This window comes from Staurois parvus, unplaced genomic scaffold (genome assembly GCF_062004578.1).
Source record: "Staurois parvus isolate SC_StPar_1 unplaced genomic scaffold, SC_StPar_1.0 ptg000014l, whole genome shotgun sequence".
NCBI lineage: Eukaryota > Metazoa > Chordata > Amphibia > Anura > Ranidae > Staurois > Staurois parvus.
In genome coordinates, this window is record NW_028317810.1 from 6,882,757 (window position 1) to 6,905,265 (window position 22,509).

The window sequence follows — 22,509 nt, forward strand, 5'->3', positions numbered from 1 at the left end:
GTTCTGCGACAGGGACCAAAGATGTCAATAGTTTGAGGAAAAGGATGGTAAGAAACGTGTGTTGGCAGTCAGCAGGATTTTTCTTTTTCAGTGGATGTTGAGTATAGTTATTGATGTCGATTGTTGAATGATGTGATGGTTGATGTATTTCCATCATGGGGCTTTTTTTTGGTATTTTAATAACATGTTAAAAACTGTGCATGCATATTTTTTTATACTTTACATTTTTTCTTGTGAAAGAGTAGGGGTATGTACCCCTTATTCATTCACATGGGTGGAGGTACCTGTGTACCCCCTTTTGTTAAAGAATACTTCCAGATTCAAATAAACCCCTTGCCCACAACCACTGGACCAAGATTGTTGGGAAGGTATCTAGCACTAATTAAACAAATATAATATATGGGAAATCAAACATCAATAAAAGTCTGATAGTCCACTTTTTTTTAAGATGAACATCAAACTGCACTTGGAAGGGTCGAAAGATGAGATCATGTTAAATCCACCACCACCAACTCCTGTTGAAAAACTCTCACGTTGAATGTTGGAAAAGGTCAAATGCACAGGGCCCCTTTAACCTCCCTGGCGGTATTCCCGAGTGTAGCTCGGGGTAACATTTCAGTACCAAAAGCGGTAACCCCGAGCTACACTCGGGAATACCATGCGGCGCTGCTCCGGCATGTGTTCTTCACTTAGCTTACCCTGCGCTCCCACGATGTGTCCCCTGCAGCGTCCCCGGCCATCTCCTCCGGCCGATGCCGGCATTCGGCTTCTGTGTCCTGTCCCTGTGACGTCGGGACGTACGGGCGCCGCCGCCGCCGGCGGCGGGAAATTTAAAAATTTTAAAAAATTTCATTTTTTTTTTTTCATTTTACACAGTAAAACATTGCTGTTTCAACCTATTTCACATACATATTGTCCCTAGTGCTTTGTCCTGCGCCCTGCCTGCATTTTGTCTGTTCTTTCTGCCTGGAAACTGAGAAATGTCCATGGCGTCCAAAAAGTGTCCCTTTAGGTCAAAAGCGGTTTAGATCAGCTAGAGAACAGCGATAGTAAATCAGAACCACTTACAGAATTGAGTGATAATGATTCGTGGGGGAAATTCGTCATCAGAAACTGAAAACGATTTTGCGACTGAGCTCAGCAATGTGCGAACTTGGCGCTCTATTTCACATTTCAGTGTTTTTGGTTTGATTATATTATTGAATTAAATTTTTTATTATTTTTATATTATTTTTATGATTATTTATTAAATTATAATTTATGATTTTGTGTTTCAAATTTTATCATACCCGGGATGTTTACTAGACTCTTGTTCGGACAGATTTCAGTGAGTTTTTCCTAAAAATTACAGCCTACAATAAAAAAAATACATATTTCCATGCAAAAAAATGGTACCGCTTTCAGCACCAAAAATCTGAATTAATCATACCGCCAGGGAGGTTAAAACAGTCAGGATGGCTCTAATGGATGATTAAACTCCCTCTCTCAAAGAGATCAGCGCAAAGGAAGTCCCAGTAAAAGAGCGCCCTCAGTGGCTGCCACACAGGATCAAATTCTCTAGCTTGTGTAGCTGCTGGAAACACAATCTCTCCTTTCCACTCTCGACACTGCCTGGTCTCAGAGCTCTGGCCCATGCATGTTACATCATTAATTGACTTCATCAGGGAAAGGTGAGCGTTTTTCCACCTGTTGGTGGTTACAACTGGATGTTTACTGTAAAGAAAAGTGGACTGTTGGACTTTATGTGATGTTTGATTTCACATACACAATTTTTGTTTAATGAGTGTAAGATTTTTTATTTATTCGCACATATATTAGATTGATTTACAGTCCATAAATATTGGGACATTGACACAATTCTAACATTTTTGGCTCTTAACACCACCACAATGGATTTGAAATGAAATGAACAAGATGTGCTTTAACTGCAGACTGTCAGCTTTAATGCGAGGATATTTACATCCAAATCAGGTGAACGGTGTAGGAATTACAACAGTTTGCATATGTGCCTCCCACTGTTAAGGGACCAAAAGTAATGGGACAATTGGCTTCTCAGCTGTTCCATGGCCAGGTGTGTGTTATTCCCTCATTATCCCAATTACAATGAGCAGATAAAAGGTCCAGAGTTCATTTCAAGTGTGCTATTTGCATTTGGAATCTGTTTCTGTCAACTCTCAAGATGAGATCCAAAGAGCTGTCACTATCAGTGAAGCAAGCCATCATTAGGCTGAAAAAAACAAAACAAACCCATCAGAGAGATAGCAAAAACATTAGGCGTGGCCAAAACAACTGTTTGGAACATTCTTAAAAAGAAGGAACGCACCGGTGAGCTCAGCAACACCAAAAGAAGACCCGGAAGACCACGGAAAACAACTGTGGTGGATGACCGAAGAATTCTTTCCCTGGTGAAGAAAACACCCTTCACAACAGTTGGCCAGATCAAGAACACTATCCAGGAGGTAGGTGTATGTGTGTCAAAGTCAACAATCAAGAGAAGACTTCACCAGAGTAAATACAGAGGGTTCACCACAAAATGTAAACCATTGGTGAGCCTCAAAAACAGGAAGGCCAGATTAGAGTTTGCCAAACGACATCTAAAAAAGCCTTCACAGTTCTGGAACAACATCCTATGGACAGATGAGACCAAGATCAACTTGTACCAGAGTGATGGGAAGAGAAAAGTATGGAGAAGGAAAGGAACTGCTCATGATCCTAAGCATACCACCTCATCAGTGAAGCATGGTGGTGGTAGTGTCATGGCGTGGGCATGTATGGCTGCCAACGGAACTGGTTCTCTTGTATTTATTGATGATGTGACTGCTGACAAAAGCAGCAGGATGAATTCTCAAGTGTTTCGGGCAATATTATCTGCTCATATTCAGCCAAATGCTTCAGAACTCATTGGACGCCGCTTCACAGTGCAGATGGACAATGACCCAAAGCATACTGCAAAAGCAACCAAAAAGTTTTTTAAGGGAAAGAAGTGTAATGTTATGCAATGGCCAAGTCAATCACCTGACCTGAATCCGATTGAGCATGCATTTCACTTGCTGAAGACAAAACTGAAGGGAAAATGCCCCAAGAACAAGCAGGAACTGAAGACAGTTGCAGTAGTGGCCTGGCAGAGCATCACCAGGGATGAAACCCAACATCTGGTGATGTCTATGCATTCCAGACTTCAGGCTGTAATTGACTGCAAGGATTTGCAACCAAGTATTAAAAAGTGAAAGTTTGATTTATGATTATTATTCTGTCCCATTACTTTTGGTCCCTTAACAAGTGGGAGGCACATATGCAAACTGTTGTAATTCCTACACTGTTCACCTGATTTGGATGTAAATACCCTCAAATTAAAGCCGACAGTCTGCAGTTAAAGCACATCTTGTTCATTTAATTTCAAATCCATTGTGGTGGTGTAAAGAGCCAAAAATGTTACAATTGTGTCGATGTCCCAATATTTATGGACCTGACTGTATATAGGGTAATATTGTAGTGTGGTACAATTTATTTTCAGACAGCTTTGCAAGGTTGGTTAACACTTTGTGGCACCACTTCTGGTTAGTTTGGTTGGTGTAAGCGAGGAATTTTCAATTGATTTAACACTGGGATATGGGCATGTGACCTTGTATGGTTCAGAAGGGAGGTGTAAATTTTTCCCTCCCCACCCTTCCTGGCACCCCAGGTTGCATGCATAAGGGTCTGATGTGGATTTTTGAGGCTGACACCTTTTTTTATTGATTTTTGCATGTTTTGCCTCTACAAACATTTATATCAGACTCTCTTCTAGAACAAAGAGTCTGATACATGAACAGAATCTCCAGCCACTCTGTTTAAAAGCAAGATGAAGTGGCTGGGAGCTGTCATTTTGCCAGCAATTAAAACATTGTTCTTCAAATATGTACATATATGTAATATGTAATTACAATATGTAATCATGCTGATGCACCCCTTCACAGGCAGGTTAATTGACATCACCTGGGCTTTTAATCAATGGAATTTTGCATTTTTAATGTTTCATGTTAAGCAGTATTGAAATCATTGTTCCCTGCCAAATGCAATTTTAGAAAATGTATTTATTTTTTTTGCTTTAGTACATGTTCCCCATCCCCCTTACCATTTATTTGACAATAACTTGAATACTAGCCTAGAAATTAACCGTTACTGTTTTTAACATTCGGCATCTAATGACATCAATGGTGTTTGGACTGGGCACCCAAACTTTTGTAATTTTGCGGGAACCTGTCCCAAACAAAACCCAAGTATGTTCAGCTCATCACTACCCACCATCCGATGATGCTGCCTCACTAAAACTTCCAAAGCAAATTACAGATCCCCGGCCAGCTGCTGTTTGTCAACAAACAAGCTGGGGATCTTTAGTGGCATCATTGATAAATATAGTCATGATCATATTTGGTTCATGATGTCACCCAGGATCACTGGCCCATTTCTGTACAAACAGAAGATGGCTGGGAAAAGTCATTTAGTAGCAGTAGCGCTACAATCACTAAGTGACAGATCCCCAGCTGGTTTGTTTACAAACAGAAGCTGGCTGAGGATCTGTCATTTAGCAGCAGGAGTGCTACTGCCACTAAATGATAGATCCCTAGCTGCCTTTTGTAAACAAACATATTACTTTTAAAAGACTATGTTGTACTGCTCAATATCTACACTGGCAGCTTTATGGTATCCCTGAAGCATGTTATTTAAAGGGTTTGTGTATTTTTAATGTTGCCTGCAAGCTACATTAAAACACCCTCTTCCCACTGAATAGTAATTTTTTTTTTTGCATTGTTACTTGTCATTCATGGCAGTGCCCATATACTCATGCCCTTTTGTAACAAAAATAACAAGATTCGACTCCCATAGTCCTTATTGAGGTTCAGTGCTATATTTGCAGATTGCAAACTTCCCACTGGGTTACACTACCATTACAAGAACCTGCATTAGGTGAACTCAAGGGCACCAATAAGACAGTACAGCTGGCCCTCCTGTACAGTCATTGAAGCCTATGGTTGATGTCAGCACTCCAGCCCTTAATAGTTGTTGTGGAGCCCTCTCTCTACTCCCTACAGTTTCCTCTGGCTGACACTGATGAGATAATGTGATTGGGCCTGAGTGGCCTAAAAACATAAGTAAGTATATACAGCTCTCTTACAAAGGCTAGTTAGCATAGGTGTTAGGAAGGAGGAAAGACATTTTAGGTAAGTTAGGCATAAGCTGAATTTTCACTTTAAGTGCTGCAGCGCATTTTAACCTGTTCCCACTTGGCCTATGGTAGAATGACCACCGGGCAGGCCTCCCATCCCTCCGGGAGGGCGTCATATGATGTCCTCCCGGTCATGCCCCTTGTGCTCGCCCCCGCTGGTGTGCAACTTGCTGATAACTTGTCTGCTGTGTCCCACGGACACAGCACCTCCCTGATGTAGGTAAACAATTTTTTAAATTGGCTGTTTACCATGTGATGGGCTGTGTCCTATCACAGCCCATTCCCAATGTAAACAAACAGCGGTAACTTGCTGTTACTTCTCCTCTTCACACACAGATCCCATGTGAGGAGGAGAAGGGGAACAGTGAGGTACAGCATACATTACTGTGCACCACACTGCCCTGATTGCCTCTCACAGCTGCCCATCAGTGTACCTGTCACTGCTAATCATCAGTGTACCTGTCACTAGCCCATCAGTGTACCTGTCACTGCTAATCATCAGTGTACCTGTCCCTAGCCCATCAGCGTTCCTGTTGCTAGCCATCAGCCTACTTGTTGTGCAGCCTGTCAGTGTACCTGTCAGTACAGCCCATCAGCATACTTGTCAGCACAGCCCATCACGTACTTGTCAGCATAGCCCATCACGTACTTGTCAGTATAGCACATCACGTACTTGTCAGCACAGCCCATCAGTGTACCTTTCAGTACAGCTCATCAGCATACTTGTCAGCACAACCCACATCGTACCTGTCAGTACAGCCCATATGTGTACCTGTCAGTACAGCCCATCAGAGTACCTGTCAGCACAGCCCATCAGTGTACCTTTTGTGCACCCTGTCAGCACAGCCTATTCATTTACCTGTCAGCACAGTCCATCATTGTACTTTTCAGCACAGTCCATCATTGTACTTGTCAGCACAGCCCATCAGTGCTCCTTTCGTGCAGCCCATCAGTGTACCTGTTGTGGAGCCCGTCAGTGTACCTGTCAGCACATCAACCAGTGCAGCCTATCAGTGTACCTGTCAGTGCAAACATCAGTGCAGTCTATCAGTGTACCTGTCATCAGTGCAGTCTAATCAGTGTACCATCACAGAGCTGCCATCACTGCCACCCACCAGTAGTGTATCCATCATAGTTGCCTCTCATACTGCAAAGATGTAAAAAATAATATTTCACTAGTGAGGAGGCTTTCAAAATCCTAAGTATGATGGACAAGAGCTCTCTCCATCCAATTCCGATTTGGAATATGAGCCAGTAGAAAGTAGTGGATCAGTGACTGTATTGGAGGAGGAAGTAGTCCCTCCTAAAACAGTAAGACGCTCTGAAGAGCAGGCAACCACAGGCAGCGCCATACACCCAAATGGTTAATCGGCAAATGCCAACAGAGCTAGACCCCAGGATGAAAGGCCCAGTACCACTACTGGAATATCATGCCAGACCCCAAGAGTCAGGGCCCAAACATACCTCCCAGATTCTCTGGCAAGCCCTTTATGGCTGCCTTCCAGCTCAGGATCAGCTACGATCCCCCCGTTCACTGGACAGCCAGGTGTGCAGCCCAACACAGAAACATGTTCCCCAATTTAATTTTTAAATGTATTTTTCCCTAATAATTTCCTTCAGTTTATTGTGGACCAGACTAATCTGTTTGCCCAACAATATTTCACAGACAACCCTAATTAATGCTATGCCTGTCAATTTGAATGCAGACTCCTAACAGTAGAGGACTTTAAATTGTTCTCGGCCTTACGATCAACATGGGGCTTACAAAAAAAAAAAAGAATTACATTCATATTGGTCTACCCCCCCCCCCTCCCAATCCATCACATTTCCATCTTTTCAGCTGTAATGCCCAGGTCACGCTATGACATGATAATGCACTTCCTGCATTTCAGTGATAATTCCCAGTGCCCTTCCCGAGATTAGCCTGGGTATGACAAACTCTATAAAATTTGCCCACTAATTAAATTGTTTTCTAAAATATTTGCTGAACTTTATGTCCCTGACCAAAATACCTGTGTGGATGAATATCTTGTCCACTTTACTGGCCGGCTGGGAATCAAGCAATACATTCACAGCAAAAGGGCCAGGTATGGACTGAATTTCAACAAGCTCTGTGAAAGTGCCACGGGATATGTGCATGCCTTCCCTGTGTATAAAGGCAAAGATTCCCAGCTCAAGCCCCCTGGGTGCCCAACCTATATTGGCACAAGTGGAAAAATTGTCTGGGACCTGGCTTTTCCAAAAGGGGTATCACATCTACCTAGACAATTTTTACACAAGCTTGCCCCTTTTCCGTCACCTGTACCTTGAGAAAACGTTGGCCTGCGGTACCACCTGAACAAACAGGAAAGGCTTCCCACAAAATCTAGTGAACACAAGGCTACAAAGGGGGAAATCTGCAAGGAATGAAGAAGTGTTGGCCGTGAAGGATAGGAGAAATGTTTATGCACTGTCCACCATCCACAATAACACCATGGTGGAAAGTCACGTAAGACGATGTCCCATCTAAAACTCAGAACGTATCTACAATTGCAATTGATTCATGGGGTGGGGGGGGTTTAAATGATCAGATGTTGCAGTCCTATTTATCAACAAGGAAGTCCCTCTTCTGGTATAATAAAGTTTCAATATACTTTTTTCATATGACCATTTTTAATACATACATCTCCTATCAAAAGTCAATGGAAAGACCTACCACCTTTCTCAAATTTATAGAAGATGTCATCACTGCCCTAATCTATCAGCAAGGATCTCCACCACAAAGAATTTGTTCCGATTGTGTCAGCAGACTTCATGAGCGCCATTTCCCTGAGAACATTCCACCATCAGAAACAGGAAGAAGATGTCAAAAAAATGTAGGGTATGCAACAGAGGGGGTGTTAGGAGAGAAACCAGTTTTCATTGTCCCCAATGTCCCTCCCAACTGACCCTGGCCTGTTTATTGACTATGCTTCTGCCTGCCGTCTGGATTTTCAACCACATTTATGCCTTCTTCATGCACTTACCTCGGCCTTTTAAATCAACAATGTTTTTTGCCTGCCATTGGATTGATGTTTTGCCCTGCTACTGTAGTAGTGGGATTTAAGATAACACAGGGGTCTCACATATGTAATGGGCTTCAGAGTAGAGTTCTGAGTAGAGAAAAACAGTTTTTTGTTTTCGAATTCCCAGAACAGGGTATGTTTGTCTGGAGGCATCAAAGAGATTGGGTGGGATGAAGCCTCTACCCCGATGTCCTGGTCCTATCTGACTGAGGTCCTAAGCCTGATGTTCCTGCCTGCTGCCTGGACTAATACTTTGGCTGTGCTGACCATATCTCTGCCTGCTGCCTGTACTGACCCAGTAGTTTTTATGGACCATATTTCTGCATGTTGCCTGGACCAATACTTTGGCTGTGCTGGCCATATCTCTTTTTGCTGTCTGTACTGACCCAAGATTTTTATGGACCATGTTCCTATCTGATGCCTGGATGTCAGCCTGCTGCCTGTTCTGATTCTGGCCTGTTTATCCACCATATTCCTGCCTGCTGCCTGGACAATTCCTGTGGCTGTTGCCTGCTTCCTGGTCCAATGCTCTCCTCTTCAGACAACTGTTCTACTAAAACTACAGGTAATCTTTTGTTTATCCTTTCTTTGGCTAAGCTGTGAAAAAGTCTCACATGTGGTATTGTCATGTTCAGGAGGAGTAGCAAAATGTATTTTCAAGTATATATAAGAAATATCCTATACATTTACAACTTTGTTTAAAAAAAATGTATTTCTCATCTTCTTTCGACTTGTGGAAAAAAAGACACGTTCAAAAGATCCATTATGCCTCATAGAATATACGTTGGAGTCTTTGCTTTCCAAAATGTGGTCATTTTGTGGGTGCTTCCCTTGTCCTGGTGCCTGGGGTTTTCAAAACTGTGATAGGTAATCAGGAAATTAGATGTGTAATATATACCCCTTTTATGCCCCTAGAACACCTGAAGGTGCTACTTGGATGTTGGGCCCTGCTATGTGGCCAAGCCATGAAAAAGTCTCACACATGTGGTATCACCATACACAGGAGGAGTATCAAAATGCATTGTGGGACATAATTCTTACTATGTACATGCTGTGTGTAAAAAATATCTTATAAATTGTCAACTTTGTGTGAAAAAAAGTTTTAATTTTTCTTTTCACATTTTCTAAAAACTTTTGGAAAAAAATTACATGTTCAAAAGACTACTTATGCCTGGTAGAATATACCTTGGGATGTTTGCTTTCCAAAATGGGATCATTTTGTGTGTGTTTCCACTGCCCTAGTGCTCCAGGGCCTTCAAAACTGTGATAGGTAGTCAGGAATTTCTATGTGTAATTCATGCCCCTTTTATGCTCCTGGAACAATTGAAGGTGTTACTTGGATGCTGGGTCTCTGTATGTGGCCAGGCTGTGGAAAAGTCTCACACATGTGGTATTACAATACTCAGGAGGAGTAGCAGAATGTGTTTTTGGGTGCAATTGCAAGTATGCCTATGCCAGGTGATAGAAATAACTTGTTGTGACAATTATGTGTAAAAAATTTTTTCCAAAGAATTGTGGGAAAAATTGCAAATTCAAAAAACTCACCATGTCTCTTACTAAATACCTTGGACTGTCTATTTTCTAAAAGGGGGTCATATGGGGGTTATGTGTACTTTCCTAGCATGTTAGGGCCTCAAAGAATGAAATAGACCCTCAGTGCATCAGGTGTGATCAATTTTCAATGATTGGTACCAGGGGCAGACTGACCATTTGGAAACTCGGGCACTGCCCGAGGGCCTGGGGTCAGTAGGGGGCCCCATGAGATGCCCCTGGTACCTTTTTCATAGGCTTTTTTGAGTTTGGGCAAGGACACAGGAGCCCCATGATCCCCTATTGCCCTGGGGCCCCATGAGCTGTCAGTCCGCCCCTGATTGGTACCATAGCTTGTAGACTCTATAACTTTTGTACAGACTAAATAATATACACTGATTTTATTTTTACCAAAGAAATGTAGCAGTATACATTTTCGCCTAAATTTATGAAGAAAAATTACTTATTTGCAAAATGTTATAATAGAAACAAAGAAAACCTTTTTTCTTTAAAAAATTTCTGTCTTTTTTCATTTATAGTGCAAAAAATGAAAAACCCAGTGATGATTAATTACCACCAAAAGAAAGCTCTATTGTGTGAAAAAAATGATGAAAATTTCATATGGGTACAGTATTGCATGATCGTCAATCAAAATGCAACAGCCTGAAAGATGAAAATTGGCCGGGGCCGGTAGGGGGGTAAAAGTGCCCTGTATGGAAGTGGTTAATAACAGACCATAGCGTCACTTTAATAATATCTGCTCTATCCAGGTAAGAAATTCACAATGTCTGCAGAGAGAAACAATTTCTTCTAGAAGAATTGGTAAAATGTCCCCAGTGGATAGAAGTGGCTAAGATGGAGCTAACAAGAGATGTAGGATTTTTTTTTAAATTTCCCCTCTCTTCTTTTTAAATAATTATTGTTTTTCTATTAGCAAAATGGGTAAGGCTCTGTTCAGATATCTGCAGTTTTCTCCTGTAGGAGGGCAGCCTATTCAATTCAATGGGATTCCCTACCTGCAGAAATGCAGGGAAAAAAGTCCTGGACCATTTTGAAAATTGCTCTGCCCCCATAGTGTATTGTAGGCTCACTGCAAAGAGCTCCAGGTGAATCCAGTCACAGAAACAAGCTAAAGCACCCATGTCAATGAGCCCAAAGACCCCATTCACACATATACCTTTATGTATTAACTCAATACATTTTTATTTTTTAAACTTAGCTGCAATGTTATAGGTTATATTGTGTTTGTGTATTTTCATTGAAAATATCAGTTTGATATTTTCTGAGGGTGAGGAGGGGTCAGGGGGTCATGTCAGGTTTCTGACAGCACTTTACTGGCAGGCACTGACATGCAGTTTCATATGCGAAAATGTGGGCGTTTGCCAATGTGTAAAGGTGCCATTAAAAACGAATGGTAACCATGCGTATCTTCTAAATAGCAGCGCATTTCTCTCATGTGTCAGGGCTTGCGATTGTGCGTGCATTACTGACACACGATAATATGAACCAACCTTAAAGCTCCGTTTACACATGGGCATTTTGAGATAATGGCAGAATCTCCACGATTCTATCCATGATTTTAAAATGCTCTGTTATATTGAATAATCGCACAACGCAAATTTCAGATTCCATTCGTTTTATTGGCACCTAAACTCGCAATGTGGTTCTGCCATGATTGTCGCTCCTGCTCCTTTTTGGGTGCAGCGATTGCAGCATTTATGCACCACATTTTTAAGTGACATTAAAATGAATAGAATCTAAAATTTGCGTTGTGTAATTTGTCATTTTAACAGAGCGTTTTTAAATCCCAAGCAGAATTGTAGCAATTCTGCCCGCGATTCAAAATGCCCATATGTGAATGGAACCTAACACTTTATGCATTTTGTCCTGCATGTCTTAATCTTTTGTTTGCATGCAAATCAAAAGGATTTATATCTAGTTTGAATAACTATTTCTGGGTTACATTTTTTTTTTGTTTTTTTATTACAAAATTGCATTAAAAAGACAATATTCCAGGTGAATATAAGTAGGAACATTGCAAACACAAAAAAACATTGTCCATGTGCATTTGAGTTCTCAAGAAATAATCATACCAAATAATTGTAATTAACAAAAACATTACTTTAAGTAATCCACATATTCATGTTGTTGACTGACACTCGTCTACTGTATTGTTGTAAAAGAGACCAAAGACCTAGGTAATAAAGGTAGTCTTATAGTAGGATACAAGTATCCCTCCATAGACCTGTTTAGTCATTAATGGATTATTTCCACATGACTGTAGTCCTAAAAAAGGATTTCCTCTCACTCTTTTCTACTTAATTTTGTATACACTATTTTTAATGCAAAGAAATTAAATTTAACTTAAGATAATGTACACCGAGAGACCAATCAGTATGCCAGCTGTACCAGCACATAAAATATGAAACAATACACTTCTTAGAAGTAAAAGGATGGGAAAAAGCAACATTCCTGAAATAATCTGAAATCTCCCATTTACATCATGTCTAATTTAGCAAATAATTCAAATGTAGAACTTATAACATTTGAAGCTCACCAGGTTTGACAAATGTGTTTCTTGGGTGGAGGTCACTATGGCTCACTGCTTGACATTTACCAGCCCCTGCAATGAGAAGGTTCTGACTACAGGCAACAGGCCAACTCCCTGACAGCCTGACCAACAGTGAACTTGTTTTAAGAGTCTGAAGAAACTGCACCTAGGGTGTAATGCAGACCCAAATAGAGTTTACACACAAGTCTAATAATGCTGTGACTATATTTCTATATACTTCTATACTTCTATAATACTTCTATATTATTAAGTACTTTTCTTTTTTCAACATGTTCATTCATTGCAATACACAATATACAGTATATACTGTACAATATATATATTGTGGCAGTTCAAGGCCCTGCCACTGTGAAAAATAGTTGGAAATAGGACACAGGGTTTGCACATATGCAGTGTGAGGGACTTTGGAGTGTTTGATTATGAGTGGAGAAAATAGTTTTTTACAGCTTTCTCCTGTTTTAGGTATTCCCAGATTGGGCTCTGTAGTTTGGAGAGTTCAAGGTGCTTTCAGAGGGAAGAAATCTCCAACCCAGTGTCTGGATCTTCTTGAAGGTCAGCATGGCATGTCCAGGTGCACACAGCCTTTATAATGAAGACTTGGGCATAGCTCAGGGCTCCAGCTGGAAGGGAGGTATGCTCCCATTTGAAGAAAGGTGTGTGATCCTGAGTTGATCTACTCAGAAGATTGATATATAAAGACTTTTCTTTCAAAGGATCCTTTGAAAAAGTCACAGGAAGTGACAAAACGCGTCAGGACACGCGTGACGTCAGACGCATCGACGTTGACAGGAAGTGAGATCGCGGCCATCTTGGAAGTGGGAACATGTGGCCAGTGTTCCCTAGTCTGTTTGCATGTACATCTCGATGAGGAGGAGCTGCCTTACTCTTACTGTAATGTAAGTTATTGAATAAAGGTTGTCATTTATTGAATCTACCATATGTAATTTCGATTTTCTTATGAGGAGAATGGAAGATAAATCACTGTATTGGATCTAAATACTGGATGGAATTCTACAGCTAAGGAGATTTGTATCAAGCCCTGTTTTTGGATATATAGGGTAATTATCCATCTAGCACATGAGTTGGAGATCATTTTTTGGTTGGGGATGTGTGTAGGATCACTAATATATTAAGTGTGGTGTCACAAAGTTGCAGTGTTGCAAGTTTCACAGATTCACATAGTGGATGTGATATGTGTATGTTTCACTGGTTATATATTTGGTGACACAGAAATATATGTGTATATGTTGATATTCACATAGAGAGTATATATTTTTTTTTTTGTGTGTGTTTTGGAGTGTTTCACGAGTATTGCATGGTGCACTGTTAAGGGCACGTGTGTTTTTATTACCAAAAAGGTATGACACTATGTTAAGTTTTTTCTTTTTGAGGTATATGGGCATCAGAATTTGCGGGTGTTGAGAAAAATATTTTTTTCGTGGAAAAGAAGAAAAAAAAGAGACTTTATTGAACATTTGTTTATACGAGTGGGGTTTGCCTTGATATTTGGGATATTTATATGGTTTTATTTAAAAGAAAAGTCTTTATATATCATTTTTTAACCTTCAAGGGTGGAGGTGGATTACTTTTCTGGGTATTTTTTCGGTGTGTGCTTTGCATTTGAGAAATATATACTCAGAAGATTGAGTTGGAGAGATTCCATGTCCATCAGGCTGAGAGAGTCTGGGAGACTGAGAAAGAGTCTAGGAGACTGAAGGAATCTGTAACTCTCAGAGGAGTGAGAGAACCTGGGGTGTCAGGAGAACCTCTTTTTAGAGACCAGGAGTGCAGCAAGGTACAAGTCTAACATTCAGGTCTGAGTAACAGAAAGAAACAATACACTTTCAGGTGATTATTTTTCTATGTGGTTAAGTCTATATTGGCAGTTGTTTAGCAAGGAGGCTGAATGAATACAGATAGCCACTAGACAAAAAAATATTAAAAACTTTACATAATACAATAATAGAAATATGGTGCAGAGAGTTTGTAAAATATGAAAGTTGCATAAGTAATTATATAGTAACCATTGCAAGTTTTTAAAATTTGTGTCTAATAAACATAAATCTTTATTCTCATTATGGGGTTGCAGTTGTTGCTTAAATCAGGCACCTCCTGATGACATCCCAGATGTGACAAAACACATAGGGGCAGGAACCTCAAACATATATGTCACTTCCACCTTTTGGAACACATGCTGATTCCCATGCTGGATGAGCAGTGGCAACAGACAATAGAGCTTTGGCAGATGATTCTGGGGTGGTAGGTCTGGCACCATATAATGTGAGTGGGATTTTTGCTGATTTTATTAATAATTTAATAAACAGTATTATGCTATGAGGATTCTTTCTGTTTGATTCCTCTTTTGTATGGACATGAGATATTCAGTGTATATTGATCCTGAGACACTACCATACACAGCAGGGCTGTGATCTAGTGCTTTTAACCTACCTCAATGAAAACTCTGGTGGTCAACACTATTTGTAGGTTTGCTCCCATAAGGGTGTGGGGCACTAGTACACAGAGTCAAGAGGTCTTTTGTGGTGGAAAAACACAGAGTGGTGCATTTTTTTAAGAGGATTTACAGCACAGACTTTTTTAGCACTATGCACTTTAGATGGGATTGTATTGCACTTTATATGTATAATTTTGATTTATATTTGTGTAGCACTACCCTCTTGAGAGCCATTGATTTTGGATCCCCCTAAGCTATGCAGAGGCAGTCAACATGCATTTTCCATTCTTGCATTCAAAGTCAGTAAACAGTCCATGAGCTTGTTTTTTTTTTTTTTTTATAAGGGGGTTGAGGTGGATGGGATGCCCAATGAAACTGAAACAACTTGGAGAACAAACTTCCTATGTACAAGAAGCAGGAAAAATTCAATCAGCACAGTCTTTTATAGGAACAATTAGTCTCCTTAAATAAACCTTCTTCAGATCCCAGATGAAAATCTCCTCATCTACCTGGCTGTCATGAAGAGTGTCTTAGGGCAACAGATTCTGAGAAACATAAGAATGCTGTCCCAGGGAGAACTAGCTGGGTATGGCACCTGACTGCCCTCTCCCTTGTAAGCCCGGTGGGGTGTATAGGTACTCACACTATCCTGTTTCTGTAGCTTTAAACAGTGAAGCTGCTTTCCGGCATTATGTTGGGTTGGTTTCTTCCCTGCTAACATGCTAACAGGCTGTCCTTTCCTGTAGACTGTGGAACAGTGGAGGTCCTTCTTTCCATCTCCCAGCCTGTAGGCAGACTCCCCTCCTCTGGGGCCCCCTCCCAGGCTTCACACCAGCAGCACTTCCTTGCTCCATATTAAACCCGACTCCCTTGCTGGTCAGTCTCTATCATATTTATGAGCTGATCTCACACACTGCCAGGCCTCCTGCCTGGGACTGGTCAGACTCCCATACATATGCAGATCAGCCCCTCCTCACCTCCGCCCACTGGCTTCCAGAATATTCTCCAAGTTTCTAGAGCAGGGGGAGGTATCAGAGAACTGACCTGTAGAGCCCTCCAGCTTTAACATAAAGAAACCTTGCTGACTCACACCGAGGCTGACTCACACCCAGTCTTCTAGCAAGCCTCTAACTATATAAAAAAAATACCCTAACTGTACTAAAGGAAGTTATATCTGTATATAAGGGATTAGGATTGGATAACCGCAGCTCTTATTTTTAATTATTTAAAGTGAGCTTTTAGTTCAAGCACACAACAGGGTGCTCTTCTCCTCTTCTCTCCAACTAACTTGGACAAGACTGTCACAGCAAAAAAAAAACGTAAAAAAGAAAAAATGTACAAGCTGCAAATTAACTTAAATTTGTTTGTACTCCTCCCAAATTTATTTATTCTGACGTGGACATACTTTTGCTAGTGTGTTTGTGTGTGTGTGTGTATATATATATATATATATATATATATATATATATATATATATATTTTTTATTTTTTTTTTGTAAAGCCTTTGAGCCTGCAGTAACATCTACCTCTTTGGATCTTCTCTAGCAGTGAGTCAGTGGTGTAGGGAATGGAAATATTTGGGGTATTTTCTTCAGGCCCAGAATGAATGCCCAAACATAAAGTGGGGAGAACTATCTCCAGTCTACAATCAGCAGGTTTTACCTCCTTCATGACAAGGGCATTTTTTGCTATTCAGCACTGAGCTAATTTAACAAGCAATTGCACAGTCATGCAACTTTGTACCTAAATGAAATTTATACCATTTTGTTCACACAAATAGAGATTTATTTTGGTGCCATTAGATCATCACTGGGTTTTTTATTTTTTAATATAGTATAAATGAAAAAAAAGACCAAAAATGTTGAAAGAAATATTTTCTACTTGTTATAAAACATATCCAATAAAATCAAAGTTCCTCATAAATTTAGGACTAACTGTGTTCTTCTACATGTCTTTGGTAAACAAAATGGTAAATACAGAATACTGGAATGTATGCAGCTGTAGATGTTATACTAATAATAGTAGTGTGGGGGGGCAATCTTGTGCTAACAGGCACTGGCTGGGAGGGGCACTAGCTGACATTGACATCGCTAGTGACACAAATACAGTGATCAGATATAATATTGTACACTGTATTAATGATGCTGGCTGGGAAGGGGTTAACATTAGGGGCAATGAAGCTGCTAACTGTGTACCTAACAAATGTGTATAATGTGTGCTGCTTTTATTCACAGATCTGGCTGTTTTTTCCCCCTGCTTTTCAGGGAGAAGAAACCGCCAGATTGCTGTTCTGTGTACACAGTGTTCTGTGTGTTTGCAAACACAAAACTGTGTGCTGTGATTGGCCACAGCCAATCAGCAGATTTTAGCCAAAGTAATTGGCTGAAACCTGATGACAAACTTGTGTTGTCTCCAATCACAGCACAGGTCAGCAGGGGATGTGGGCACACATGCCCAAAACCCAGAAGAAAGGCTATGATGTACGGTTACATTGCCTAGCCTGGCTGTGCCACCCACCTGCAGTAGATGTACTGTGGGCAGGCGGCAAGCAGTTAAAGAACTGATCTTAATTTGTTTCTGTGCTAGAAAATAAAAGTGCATAATTTATCATTTTTTAAAAATAAAGGTAATTAAAGTGGTTGTAAACGATTCACTTTTATTACCTTAATAAATTCCCTTCATTAGGGTAAAACACCTTTTATGTGCAATTCCCCCAAGCCCCTCCCTAAATACTTACCTGAGCCCAATTTCAGTCCAGTTCCATGCCCAAGAGCAGTGGCACTGCTCTCTCTTTCCCTCTTCAGTGAACTTCTGCTGCTGTCAACCAAATCCGGTGAAAATGGAGTGAAGGGTAGGGCCAAGACACAGTGGGGTTTATTTACTAAAGCTGGAGAGTCCAAAATCAGACTCCCTTCTGCATAGAAACCAATCAGCTTCTAACCTCAGCTTGTTCAATGAAGCTTTGGCAATGAAACCTGGAAGCTGATTGGTTTCTATGCAGAAGGGAGTCTGATTTTGGACTCTCCAGCTTTAGTAAATAAACCCCAGTGTGTTTGTCAATACACAAACAGCGTGGCTTGGGAACGATCCCACACCTGTGCCACTATGGAAAGATATGGTGGTACACAGAGAGGAGAAGGAGCCCAGAGCGCTATTGGGGGACCACAGAAGAGGAGGATCTGAGCATTTATATTGCACAGGGCAGGTAAGTATAGCATGTTTGTTAGTTTTTTAACCACTTAAAATACTGCCCACAATGTATTGCGGACAGGCGGCTGTTACAGGCACAGTGATGGACCGGTACATCACTCTGGCTGTACTAACACAGCACAGAGGGGTGCTGCACAAACACAAGGCAAAGTCGCTGCACAAATGCAAGGCAAACGCTAGTGGCGGGCCCGTGTCGCTCTGTGTAAACAGAGATTGCACCATGCATGTGAGGTATTAATGTGAATGTCAGATCAAGGGCAGTAATTCTAGCACCAGACCTCCTGTGTAAATTTAAAGTGGTAACCTGTAAAGGCTTTTAGAAGGACGCCTATGGATATTAAAAATGTACGTAATTTGCCACTGTTGCACAGGCGTGCGCAACTTTAATACATGCCATGTTTGGTATCTTTTTACTCAGCATAACATCATCTTTTATATGTTATCAAATAATTGGGCAATATATTGTGTTTTTGTGCATTAAAATCCCCAAAAGTGTATTATTTCCCAAAATATTTGCATGTAAAATATTGCTGCACACATTCTGTGTGACATAAAAAATTTCAACACCCACCGTTTTATTCTCTAGGGACTCTGTCCTAAAATATATAATGTTTGGGGTTCAAAGTAATTTTCCAGCAAAAAAACATGTTTTTTCATTTAAACAGAAAGTGTCAAAAAAGGCTTGGTTTACAAGTGGTTAGAAGAGTCATTTGAGGGGGGGGTTGGGGTTACTATCCTGTAATTTCCAGGCCTCCAAAACTGTTATAGGTAGTGAGGAAGTAACTTGAGGAAATATGCCCTTCGAAAGCCTGAAGGTGGTCATTGAATTTTGAGGGCCTGTATGTGGCTAGGCTGCCAAAAAGTCTCTCCCACTCGTATCCCAATACTAGGGAGAAGTGACAGAATGTGTTTTGGGGTGTTAATCCACATATTCCCATGGCATGTGTGAGCAATATATCATTTAAGTGACAACTTAAAAAAAGTAATTTTCCAAAAATTTGTGGAGAAAAAACAAAATCTTCCATGGACTTCCATGCCTCTCAGCAAATAGTTTATGGTGTCTACTTTCCAAAAAGGGGTAATCTTTGGGGGTTTTGTACTGCCCTGGCGTGTTAGAACCTCAAGAAATGTGATGTCAGAAAGTAAAAGCTGCGTAAATTCCAATGTATCCAAAATATACCATAGTTTGTAGATGCTATAACTTTCACACAAACCATTTAATATACACTTCATATTTGTTTTACCAAAGACATGTAGCAGAACACATTTTATGACTACATTTGAGTTTATTGGATATTTTTTATAACAGAAAGTAGAAAATATATTTTTTAAATATATATATATTTTTTTTTTTTTGTTTATATCACAGAAAAACTAAACACCCAGTGGTGATCAAATACCACCAGAAGAAATCTCTATTTGTGTGAAAAAAGGACATACATTTTGTTTGGGTACAGTGTTCCATAACCTGCAATTACCAGTTGCAATAGCGCAGTGCCGAATAGCAAAAAAATGGCCTGGTCAGAAAGGGGGGAAAACCTTCCGGGGCTGAAGTGGTTAAGGACCATTTACAATCAGATTACATTTAAAAAACAAACATACCATTTCCATGACTGTGCAAATAAAAGTTTTGTTATTTTACTTCCTATTCTATGCAGTTTCGTAGAATATGAAACAAGTTGCTAATGCAACTTAAAGAGCCACTGCATGAATTAAAGTAACAGAGTATCATAAAGTTGTGAAATGAGGTAAAGTGCTGTGAACTTACAGTAAGTGTTCCTGGTTCAGGATCAAGCCACTTTATTAAACCAAGCCTTGTATTAGACTAACATTAGGGTGGATTTACTAAAAGAAATAATGTTACCATAATGGTACAATAATGGTACCAAATTTTGATAAAAAGGTTAGCGGGGCGATGAGGACAACAGGGCTTTTTAGCATAATCATTTTCTATTCTCTGATATTTTTACAGCTTTGCCACAGAGCATAACTTGGTCTGTCAGGGCAGGAACCTAATTTTATTCTGCTGCAGTTCATTAACACTTACAGGTTTTGTCACTCTCGTTGCCTGTGACCAGACAGTAAAGGAGAAACTTCACACGTACGATCTCTTTTCTCCATCACACTGCTTTCACCTCCTATCAGCATGCTTCTTCTCAGCACATGACTAGATGGGTTCCTTGTGCTGCTTCTCCCTCTCCCAGTCTGAGGTTTTCCTTTAAAGGAACTGAAAAGGCTGAAACCAAGTCACACTGCTTGCATTAAAGCGGAGTTCCACTCACACTGTCAAAAAATAAAAGTCAGCAGCTACAAAAACTGTAGCTGCTGACTTTAAAAAAAACAGCCACTACCTGTCCCTCGGTCCCGCGGTGTGTCCCCTGCAGCCCGTTTCACCGACCGTTCTGTATTCTAGGAGGCAGGCATCTTCAGTGTGGGCACTTGGCTGTGATAGCTTGCGGCTTCACAGTCGGGTACCCACTGTGCATGTGCGAGTAGCGCTGTGCTTCATGAATGGTCTTGTAGTCTTTTGGGACCTGTCACGTGTCCCAAAAGACTACAGGGAGGGAGGGAGGACACCTTCCGCTTGTGGTCGCCTAAGCGTTCGGATCAGAAGTGGGAGTGGGTACCTGTCAAATTTGGGTACCCGCCCCCCCCCGCCCCCCAAAGGTGCCAATCCTTAATGGGGAGCAGGGGAGCAGTCCTTAAAGCAGAACTTTCCGTTTTGGCTAAAGCTCCGCTTTAAATACATTTAACGTGGTATTTGTAAGTTTTGTAAATAATTAAGTTGTGCATTTTCTATCAGTTTCAACTTCAGATTTGTGTCTATGTGTTGTTGATCGGAAAGTCTGTGCCATCAAGATACCAGCTACAAGTAGAACATACAAATATGTGTTCAATAATGAGAATACAGTGAATCAAGCTTTAAAAATGAACATTATATAAAAAAATATATTAAGTAAATTCATAAGGTAAATATTATAATAACAATTCAAAATATATACTCAGGACAAATAATAATGTTCTCATTAAAATTAATTTTGGGTGAACACAATTACATATGCTATACCTATTTGTGTATAAATGCCCTTTTATAATGCAGGTTACTAATTACATCAGTGGCAAGTATCGGGCTAAAATAAATATCCTTTTTGCTAGAAAGGATTCTCAATTATACATAAATCAATACACGTTTTGTCAAATTTCTTCCTTCAGTTGACTGCAGCATACACATTAGAAAACCAGCAGGACTTAAATGGAAATCTATTTACTTTTATCCTTCTGACAAGGAAATGCAGTGGAATCATTCTGTATGGTTCAGTTACCTGTAAAGAAACACCAATTGGTTTGTGAATCAATATCTGTCAATGCATATCATGGAAATCGTGTATAGGCAAGATTTTAGTTGAAGGACACTGGCATTTTAAAAGAGGTCACCAAGGAAGCTGAATATTTCACTTGGATGTTTATGTAGCCAAGTGCCAGCTCATGTCACTGTGCAGTTCAGGGACACTTATAGATGGGACTAGGATTAATACTTTACCCCCTAGTATCCAGTGCTAGGGTAGCTACATCACTTCCTGTTAGCAGAATAGATCAAATTATCCTGCAGCAGAGAATCTTGGGACCTGTAGTTCTACAGTCATTGCATACCGTATTCCTGAGTGCTGACTGAACTACACATACCAGAGACCTGGTGATCCAGAAGGATTCTGAGAGAGCATGTATATATTCTACAGCAAAGGGTTAGGCCCGCTTACTCAGCTTTGGATTCAGACCTGGATGTAGAAAGACTGCAGATTTCTTCAAGAGAAAGACTGCAGACCTGCGGCTGCACTTTATATCTTGTTACAACAGAGAGGATACCAGTAAGGAGCTATGTGACTTTACAAGCACGTTTAACAATACCTTGTAAGTTACAGAAACAACAAGAGAATTTTCTCGCAGCCATTCGATGTGTATGTTCCCCTCCTGTGTACACAGCACAGGCATTTCTTTTTTTTTTTCTTTATCTACAGTTGCAAGAAAAAGTATGTGAACCCCTTGGGATTACGTGGAGTTTTGCATGAATTGGGCATAAAATGTGCTCTGAACGTCATCTAAGTCACAACAATAAAAGAACACAGTCTGCTGAACATAATACTACACAAAAATTAGATGTTGCCATGGTTTAATTGCACATAACATGTAAACATTCACAGTGCAGGGAGGAAAAAGTATTTGACGCCCTAGCTTAATGACTTCTCCCAGAGCTAATTGGAGCCAGGAGTGAGCCAACCTTGACTCCAATCAGTGTGATGATATTGGATGTGTTGCTGACAGCTGTCCTGCCCTTAAAAAACACACACCTGTTTTGAGTTTACTGGTTTCAAGAAGCACTGTCTGATGTGAACCATGCCTTGCAGAAAAGAGCTCTCAGAAGACCTACGATCAAGAATTGTTGACTTGCATGAAGCTGGAAAGGGTTACAAAAGTATCTTCAAAAGCCTTGATGTTC